Source organism: Lithobates pipiens, unplaced genomic scaffold (assembly GCF_037356315.1).
Source record: "Lithobates pipiens isolate NorthernLeopardFrog02 unplaced genomic scaffold, aLitPip1_a1.2 Scaffold_13, whole genome shotgun sequence".
NCBI classification, from domain to species: domain Eukaryota; kingdom Metazoa; phylum Chordata; class Amphibia; order Anura; family Ranidae; genus Lithobates; species Lithobates pipiens.
The window spans coordinates 181,915,097-181,925,050 of record NW_027507718.1 but is presented as its reverse complement, the minus strand read 5'-3'; the positions used below and the strand labels follow the sequence as shown (position 1 = coordinate 181,925,050).

The following is a 9,954-nucleotide window of genomic DNA, read 5'->3' as shown; positions in this document are numbered from 1 at the left end:
AGCGTGAGGGGGCAGCAGAGAGCATGAAGGGGATGTGGAGAGCACAGGGGGCAGCGGAGAGCATGGGGGGGCATGAACAGCACAGGGGGGTGAGCACAGAGCATGGGGGGTGGTGAAGAGCATGGGGGGTGGCGGAGAGCGTGGGGGGAGGTAGAGAGCACAGGGAGGGTGGTGGAGAGCATGGGGGGAGGTGGAGAGCACAGGGGGGCTGGTGGAGAGCACAGGGAGGGCGGCGGAGAGCATGGAGGGAAGGTGGAGAGCATGGGGGGCTGATGGGGGGGATGTGAAGAGCACCTGGGGAAGGTGGAGAGCACAGGGGGGCAGTAGACAGCATGAGGGGGCAGCAGAGAGCATGAGGGGGATGTGGAGAGCACAGGGGGAAGCGGAGAGTGTGGGGGGATATGAACAACACAGGGGGGTGAGCGCAGAGCATGGGGGGTGGCGGAGAGCATGCGGGGGTGGCAGAGAGCACAGGGAGGGCGGAAGAGAGCACAGGGAGGGCGGCAGAGAGCACGGGGGGCGGCGGAGAGCATGGGGGGCGGCAGAGAGCACAGGGAGGGCGGCAGAGAGCATGGGGGGAGGTGGAGCGCACTGGGGGGGTGGCAGAGAGCAGGGGGGAGGCAAAGAGTATGGGTGGTGTGGGGAGCCCGGGGGGGGGGGGTGGCAGCAGTAATAAGCAGGATATAAGGAGGGGTGGGGACGGCTGCATATAGAACAATCATTCTCTCCATCTCCCTCCTGCAGTCTCCTGCTTCTCTTCTACCTCTCGCAGGCATTCCGATACTGCAGGAGGAAGATGGAGAGAATTATTCTTCTATATGCAGCCGTCCCACCGCTTCTCATATCCTGGTTACAGGGGTGAGCGCAGAGCACGGGCGGAACTCATGTTTACTGTTATCTGGCTTCAAGTTTTCAGGACTCAGCAGCAGGTGTCTGCTCTGGCTCCTCCCCCTTTGCAGCCACGTCCCCTGGTACGGATGGCTGACCTATATGGGCAGCCGTGGAGAGGCCGAAGGCTTCTCATCTAGCTCCACCCCCCTCTTTGTGTACGCCCCCCTGCCACCTATGGGCTGAGCCGAGCTAGCGTGGAGAGGCTGCATGAGCGGCACGGGCTCAAAGAGCCTTGTGCCCTGCATGGACTTGCAGCCTGGCGGCCCGGCGGCCGCGGCCCACCGGGCAATTGCCTGGTGTGCCCTATGGCCAATCCGGGCCTGTGGGCAGAAATATCGGATGGAGGAGTCATTGCCCAGAAGGCGTTTTACCAACGTCTCCAGACTGGTGGCCTGGCATTGCCACCTGATGTAGACAACGTTGAAGGACTTCCATTTGTCTTTATTGCTGATGAAGCGTTCGGTCTGGGCAAGCACCTGATGAGGCCATTCCCCCAAAGGACCCTCACCCCAGAGAGGAGGGTTTTTAACTACTCATTGAGAATACCTTCGGGATAATGGCCAGCCGGTTCCGACTGTTTCTGACAGCAATCCATATAGCGGACTACAAAATCAACCATATCATCCTGTGCTGCTGCATCCTGTACAATTATTTAAGGATTCCCTGAATTATCTAGCCTCAGTTGGGTCTGAGGCCGGACTAATTACAGACAATTTCCTGACGGGCCTGGATACTGACCGTACTGGCTTGGCACCCCAAAGCACCTGTGAAGTTCAGGAGAAATATGTTAATTATTTTATGGGTAGGGGGGCCATTGCAATGTCAGTCAGATGTATAAAATTTTTAGTAATTAAAAAAAAAATTCTGATAAAATCTAGAATTTTCTTTATTGTTTGCTTTTCTTTTTGGCTGTCTCCTAGGTTCTCCTAGTGCACTTGTAGTGCCAAGTGGATTTTCCTTTAGTAAATAAGCCCCATTGTCACTGTAAACACAAAATTACTTACAAAACTGGTATTGAGTATTGAAACAAGAAGCCACACATTGTTGTATTTCAAAATGTTTACTCAGTGCACATTCACACATGTGCGTTTATAAAATGTGTTAAAAATTTTATTTGTTTTCCTCAATATAACTTTTTTTTCACAAGATATTTTTTTTTTCACAAACATGCATGTTTTAACCACTTCAGCCCCGGAAGAATTTACCACCTTCCTGACCTGAGCACTTTTTGCGATTCAGCACTGCGTCGATTTAACTCACAATTACAAGGTCATGCAACGTGGCTCCCAAACAAAATTGACGTCCTTTTTTTCCCACAAATAGAACTTTCTTTTGGTGGTATTTGATCACCCCTGCGGTTTTTCTTTTTCTTGCGCTATAAACATAAAAAGAGCGACAATTTTGAAAAAAACACATTATTTTTTACTATTTGCTATAATAAATATCCCCCAAAAATATATAAAAAAATATTTTTTTCCTCAGTTTAGGCCGATACGCATTCTTCCACATATTTTTGGCAAAAAAAAAAATCGTAATAAGCGATTATTGATTGGTTTGCGCAATTTATAGTGTTTACAAAATAGAGGATAGTTTTATGGCATTTTTATTAATATATATATATTTTTTTTAAATGCCGGAAATCTGCAATTTTTATTGTGACTGCGACATTATGGCGGACACATCGGACATTTTTGACACATTTTTGGAACCATTGTCATCTATACAGCAATCAGCTATACAAATGCACTGATTACTGTGTAAATGACACTGGCAGTGAAGGGGTTAACCACTAGGTGGCAGTGTAGGGGTTAAGTGTGTCCTAGAGGAGTGTTGCTAACTGTGGGGGGGTGTGGCTGTGTTTTACAGATCACTGATCTCTGCTCCAATCACAGGGAGCAGAGATCAGTGTCACTGTTGCTAGGCAGAACAGGGAGATGCTTGTTTACTTTAGCATCTCCCCGTTCTTCCTCTCCGCGTGGCGATCGAGTCCTCGGGACCCACGACCGGACTCAGGGAGCTTCCCGTGGGCGCATGCCCCCGCCGCCTCTTAAAGGGCAACATACAGGTACGTGATTCTGCCTGTATGTGCCCTTCTGCCGACATATATCGGCATGAGGCGGTTGTGAAGCGGTTAAAACATAACATACACAACTCTGGAACTTACAAGGTTCAATGTATAAAAACTGAAGGCAATATCAAACATTATATGTCAAAAATGTCTTGCTATTGTCGTAAATATGATGGTGTGATGTCACCCCTGTAAAAGCCAAATTTTGAAGATGCACACAAATTGGGAGTCCAAATGGGTAATGTGAAAATGTGCTATCTCTCATAATAGGGGACCAATGGATGTGTTTAGGGGTGCAATCCCTTCCTCTCACCTACTAGAGTTATGAGGAAGGGGTTGCACCCACAAAACATTACACTGAGATCCCCTGATGACAGATAGCACGTGTTGACACACCATGTGCATCTTCAAATTTGGCTTTTAAAATGTACAAATAACAACAACTTTTTGGGGTAATCTAAAAAGAAAATAAAAAAACGAGGGAAAAAGGGACTATATTCTCTCCAAAACATTGATCATGTTCTTCATTTTCTGCTGTATGATGTCAAGGAGATTGTGCATTGTGTCTATCTCCTCATTCCACGCCATGATTTGTGAGGGTTTGTTTCAAATCTTCTTTTTATTATTTAAAAAAAAAAATAACCATAATACATACTGGTTCATTTACAACATCATACATAAAACCCACTCAATATATTCCACATTTATTAACATCCAACATACCACCAAACACACAGAGAAGAAAAAAAAACCAAAAAAAAAAACCCACTCCTTATTCCCTTTCTTACATTTTCCCCCTCCTCACCTATCTCCCCTCCCCCCAATATCCATGTTTCACCTCTTTAACCCTCTCTCTCTTCTTCCCTCTCCCCCTCTTTTAAATTATAAATATTCTTTCAATCCATTTGAGAACCTAAACTCTTCCCATTGTTTCCATACAATTGGTAACTGATTATTTATATATCCTTCTTCTCTTATTTGTTTTTCCATGAAGCATATTGCGTTCATTTCACATACCCATTCCCACACTGTTGGACTCGCTGTTTCTTTCCATTTACGTGCTATTATTGTTCTTGCCGCTGTTGTCATATGTTGTATTATCCCATTTTTCATACTATCCACTGTATCTGACGTAAGAGAGACTAATGCTACCTTCACATCTGGAGCCAGTTTTTTTCCAGTCACTTTTTAGTATATCTCGAAAACACTTAACCAGAAGTTTTTTAATTTCTTACAACTGAACCAGATATGTTCCATTGTCCCTTTTTCTATCCCACACCTCCAGCATTTCTCTGTATTTCCTATATTAATTATTTTTAATGCCACTGGACTCCAGTACCACCTCATTGTCACTTTATAGTTTCGTTCTTGATGTTTTAACGCCGTTGAGGTTTTATGTATTATTCCTAAAAAAAAATCGATTCTTCTTCTGTAATTATCTCTCCTAGTTCTTCTTCCCACTTTCTTATTCCTATTAAATCTCTAATATTTCCTGTGGGTAACAGCGATACATATACCGTATATACTCGAGTATAGGCCGACCCGAATATAAGCCGAGGCCCCCAATTTACCCCCAAAAAAACTGGCAAACTTATTGACTCGTGTATAAGCCGAGGGTGAGACATGCCTGTCCATCCCTGTGTGTCCGTCCATCCCTGTGTGTCCGTCCATCCCTGTGTGTCCGTCCATCCCTGTGTGTCCGTCCATCCATCCATCCATCCCTGTGTGTGTGTGTGTCCATCCATCCATCCATCCCTGTGTGTGTGTGTGTCCATCCATCCATCCATCCCTGTGTGTGTGTGTCTCCATCCATCCATCCATCCCTGTGTGTGTGTGTGTCTCCATCCATCCATCCCTGTGTGTGTGTGTCTCCATCCATCCATCCCTGTGTGTGTGTGTATCCATCCATCCCTGTGTGTGTGTGTCTCCATCCATCCATCCCTGTGTGTGTGTGTATCCATCCATCCCTGTGTGTGTGTGTCTCCATCCATCCATCCCTGTGTGTGTGTGTCCATGTGTGTGTGTGTGTGTGTGTGTGTGTGTGTGTGTGTGTGTGTGTGTGTGTGTGTCCAGCCTACCTGTGTCCCGAGCCTGTGTCCCGAGCCTCCGTCCCGTGCCTTGCCTCCTTGCCTCCGTCCCGTGCCGTGCCTCCTTGCCTCCGTCCCGTGTCGTGCCTTGCCTCCATCCCGTCCCGTCCCGTGCCGTGCCGTGCCTTGCCTCCGTCCCGTGCCGTGCCTTGCCAGGATCGCCGCTCTTCGTCGGCGCCTCGGCGGCCATTCTAAAATTCAAAAGCCGCGCCTCCGCCTGTGATAGGCGGAACACTGAATTTCCCAGCAGCCTGTGTTCCGCCTATCACGGACATCGTCTCATCCTCGTCCGTAGTACGAGGATGAGCGGATGTCCGTGATAGGCGGAACACTGACTGCTGGGAAATTGAGTGTTCCGCCTATCACAGGCGGAGGCGGAGGCGGAGGCGGAGGCGCGGCTTTCGAATTGTAGTATGTCCGCCATCTGTCTGCTCGATACGCTGATCGAGCAGTCAGACGGCGATGACTCGAGTATAAGCCGAGGGGGGCACTTTCAGCCTCAAAAAAGAGGCTGAAAATCTCGGCTTATACTCGAGTATATACGGTACTTTAGATAGTTTATTCTTATGATTCTGCTCCTTTAATATTATCTGCTCGAATTTAGTTAATGGTCTATTTATTAAACTTTTATTTGTTTCAATAAATGTTTCTAGTTGATGATATTGTAACCAGTGTTTTTTTACTTCTAATCCGAGATCAGTTAAACTAGGCATATTTCCATCCACCAGTATCTGGACCAATCTTATATTCTCTATCTTGTTCCATTTCAAATAGCTAACGCTTTCCAATGGTGGCTTAAATTCCGGGTTGGACATCAATGGAGACAAGGGTCCAGTCCATGAGGATAGCTTACCTTTTTTCAGCACCGCATCCCATATTTTTAAAGTAGCTCTCGCAAAGATTGGCAGTTCCTTTTTTTTTTCCCTTAATTCAGGTTTTATCTACGGCAAGAATTTTAGCTGTGTCCCCGCGATATCCTCTTCCAACATTACCCATTGTTTATTTTTACTATCATGTTGCCAGTTTATAATTCTAACCAATGATGCCACTTGCATATATTTTAAAAAATCAGGTAATGCCAAACCTCCATTTTCTTTTGTTCTAATTAGTGTTTCTCTTTTTATTCGGGAGGTTTTTTTTGCCCATATAAAACTACTTATGGCTTTCCTTAGATTTATCATTATCCTCTTAAGTGGAGCGATGGGCAACGTTTGGAATACATATAAAATCTTTGGCAATAATTCCATTTTTACTATATTTATTCTCCCTAACCATGAGTATGTTATTTTTTCGTATTTTTGCAATTGTTTTATTACTTTGCGTATAACCACATTATGATTTAATTCCTGTATCTGCTTCAAATCCTTCGGAATCATAAGGCCCAAGTATTTAATCGCCTCTTTCTGCCATTTAAACGGGAAATCTTTTTGTAAAAGTAGTTGCATTTCTTCTTCTAAAGTAATATTCATCATTTCTGATTTATCGTAATTTACCTTGAAATTGCTTAATTCCCCGAATCTATCAAGTTCTTTTATTATATTAGGGATTGTCATAATAGGGTTTGTTATATATAGTAATAAATCATCTGCGTATACTGCCAGCTTGTATTCCTTGTCCTTAATTTTAATCCCTTGTATATCTTTATTTTTCCTTATTGCATTAATTAGATGTTCCATTACTATTATATATAATAAAGGGGATAGGGAGCACCCTTGACGGGTCCCGTTTGATACTTTTATATACTCTGAGAACATCCCGTTTATTCTTACTTTGGCTCTTGAATTGGCATATAATGCCATAATCCTGCCTAGCATTCTAGGGCCCAGTCCTATCTGTAATAATGCCACCTCTAAGAACCGCCATCCCACCCTATCGAAAGCTTTCTCAGCATCTATAGTTAGTAAACAGGCTGGGATGGCGGCCCTCTGAGCATGCTCCATCAGCGTGCATGTCTTTATTATGTTATCCCTGGTTTCTCGCCCCTTTATGAACCCTGTTTGATCTAGATTTATATATTCCGGCATTCTTGGAGTTAATCTATTAGAAATAATTTTTGAATATAATCTAATATCAATATTTGTTAATGAAATAGGATGAAAGTTTTTACTTAATGTATGGTCTTTTTCTGGTTTTGGGATAAGTATAATATGAGCTTCCGTACTCTGTGGTACAAAAGTTTGCGTTTTAGTTATGGAATTATATGTTTTTTTAAGTAAAGGTATAATTAAGTCTTGAAATTGTTTATAAAACCTTGCTGTGTAGCCGTCTGGTCCTGGGCTCTTTCCCAGGGCCATTTCGGCTATTGCTTGTTGTATCTCCTCCGTTGAAATTTCTTCTTCCATTTCCTCAATTACTTCTCTAGGGAATCTAGGCAAAGCTGTTTCGTTAACATATTTTCCAATCTCTTCAGCCCTTTCCTCTTTTTTATTTCCTGTTTTATTTCTATATTATATAATTTATCATAATAGTTTTGGAATGTTTTTATAATTTCAGTTGGATCGTATGTTATTTCCCCATTTGTTTTAAAAATCTTTACTATAGATGTTGTGGGCTGTTGTTCCCTCAATGTTTTTGCTAATAGTTTCCCCATTTTATTTCCGTGTTGGTACCATTGTGTTCTGTTCTTGTCCCTTATACGAAGAGACTCTTCATCAAGCACGGCTTGCAGCACAATTCTTTTGTCTTTTAAGAGTATATGATCCTCTGGCTTCAGGTTCTGTTTGTGTTTACCTTCCAATCTCCCAATTTCCAGCAACAGTTGAGTTTTCCTTTGCTCTTTTTCCCTTTTTAACCTACATCCGTGCTTGACGAACAGTCCCCTTAACACGCATTTTAAAGTTTCCCACTGCATGGGGAGTGAGGTATCATCTTTATCATGAATTAACTGAAAATGTACTATTCCCCGGGGGATCCTACCTAGTATCCGAAGAGTAAGAAGAAGGAGAGAGAGAAAAAAAAAACCTGCACTTAAACCTAACACCCCTTATTCCTAATTTCCTCCCTACCCCCACTTATCTCTTCTCCGCTCACTCCCCCCACTCACCCCTTCTCATTCACTACCCTATAACTAACGACTTCAATAAGTCTAACTTACTTAACAAGTAAGGTCCCTATTAGGAGGGGAAATATCGGAACCACTGGTTTAGATTAGCCATCCGTCAGTTTTTCCCATGCCACTTATGCCACTTATCTATTCACATCTAGCTCCATACTTATGGCTTCTATTACTATTCGACTTATCCCTTATTTTATATCCCTAAGCCTTATAGTTAAAAAAAAAAAAACCCTTAATGACCATAAATCACAAACTAGCCCCCCATCCTTAAATTCCCCCTCCCCCCATCCAGTTCCTTAAATCCCTATAAGCCTTTTACTAATTTTCTGTAAGGTTTTGGCCATTCTAGTAAGTCTACTAGTGAGAGACCAAGAGTCTTTACAAATTCCGGTAAGTCTTCTAGATTCCTGTAAACTACTGTCAAGTCTTCATAATGAACTTGTAATTGAAATGGAAATTTCCATCTATACTGTAAGTTCCTTTTTCTAAGTTGCTCCAACAGCGGTTTTAATGCTCTTCTTTTGTCCAGAGTATATTTGGATAGATCCTGAAAAAATGTCAGTTGTTTCCCGTCATATTCTATATTCTCTTTATGTCTTGTCGCAGTCATTATTTTATCTTTTATTCGTGCGTAGTGCAATTTACAGATAACGTCTCAAGTTTCACCAGATTTTACCCTTCTCACTCCAGCTATTCTATGCACCCGATCGATCACCATATCGTCTATGGACAAATCCTCATCCAACCCTTGGAAGATCCCCTGTAACACCGAAATCAAGTCCCTTGAGTTCACATGAGTGAATGAGGGTTTGAGCACTGGCCCTACTGAAATGTTCTGTGGCTTCCTGTTCCACAAGCAGAACATCACCTAAAATTGTTGAAAAAGAATGTATTTAGAAATATGCAGGCATACATAGATTACCTGAAGCTGGGGTGTCAGACACTCACCTGGTGGGGGTGCCCATCTCACCCACTTCCTCCACCTCTCCTTCCTCCAGATCCTCGGGGGGGGGGGTCGGGCTAACTTCCTAATCACAAGGGTGAACAGCGGCGCTAGATATGGTGATAACATAAAATTATATAACAACTGGAATATAGGTATACATAAAATGTGTGTGAATAAGCACACATGATATTAAAACATTTGTTTAAAACATAATGTCCATAAATGATCCGAGATCTTGTATGATTAGCACCTGGAGGCAGCTCCCTTAGAGTGAAGCGATGAGCTCTGTGTAGAAATGGGAACAGAGGGGCGCCAGACTGAGTGCAGTATAAATCATATATTTAATAAAAACAAGTAGTAACTCACAGGTTAAATTAGATGAGTTCAGTATGCAGTGAAAATCGCCAGTCCTGGAGTCTCATAAATGTCTTCCCTTTGCAGCCTGGGGCACTGGTGTGATCTTACAGGGATCCAGAAAATGCTGGGAACCAGGAGGCAGGAAACAAGAAGCAGCTGGTCGTGACTTCACAGGAACAGGAAGTGTGATTATTCACAGTGGCAAGGAATGGTAATGCATTTCGAAGCTACAGCTTCTTCATCAGACCGCACTCAGTCTGGCGCCCCTCTGTTCCCATAACTTCCTAATCAGGCTGGTGAGGTTGGGGGTCCCTGGGATCCTCTGACTGTTGTCTGAGTCTTTCTACCCTATGATAATGAAACAAAAGGTATACTTAGCACATAGATATTTGAGTCCAGAAACAGGAATATGAAACATTGCTTTGAAGTGGTGTACAATTGTCTGTTTGGGAAGAGATCTAAGTTGAAGACATTAGAGTGAAAAGGGGGGTAAAGGTGCGCTAAGGACCCTGGACTGTTCTAATGGGACAGTCCAAAAACCGGTAGACAA

The 9,954-nt window shown here is 43.5% G+C and overlaps 1 long non-coding RNA gene across 1 annotated transcript; it reads right to left on the bottom strand.

The window, feature by feature from the left end:
- Positions 1 to 1,932: 1,932 nt before the first annotated feature.
- Positions 1,933 to 8,963, bottom strand: LOC143976060 (uncharacterized). Its single transcript, XR_013272484.1, has 2 exons — positions 8,778 to 8,963; positions 1,933 to 2,266 (listed from the first exon to the last, which is right to left on the bottom strand). It is a non-coding gene; the product is annotated as an uncharacterized LOC143976060 (long non-coding RNA).
- Positions 8,964 to 9,954: the final 991 nt, after the last annotated feature.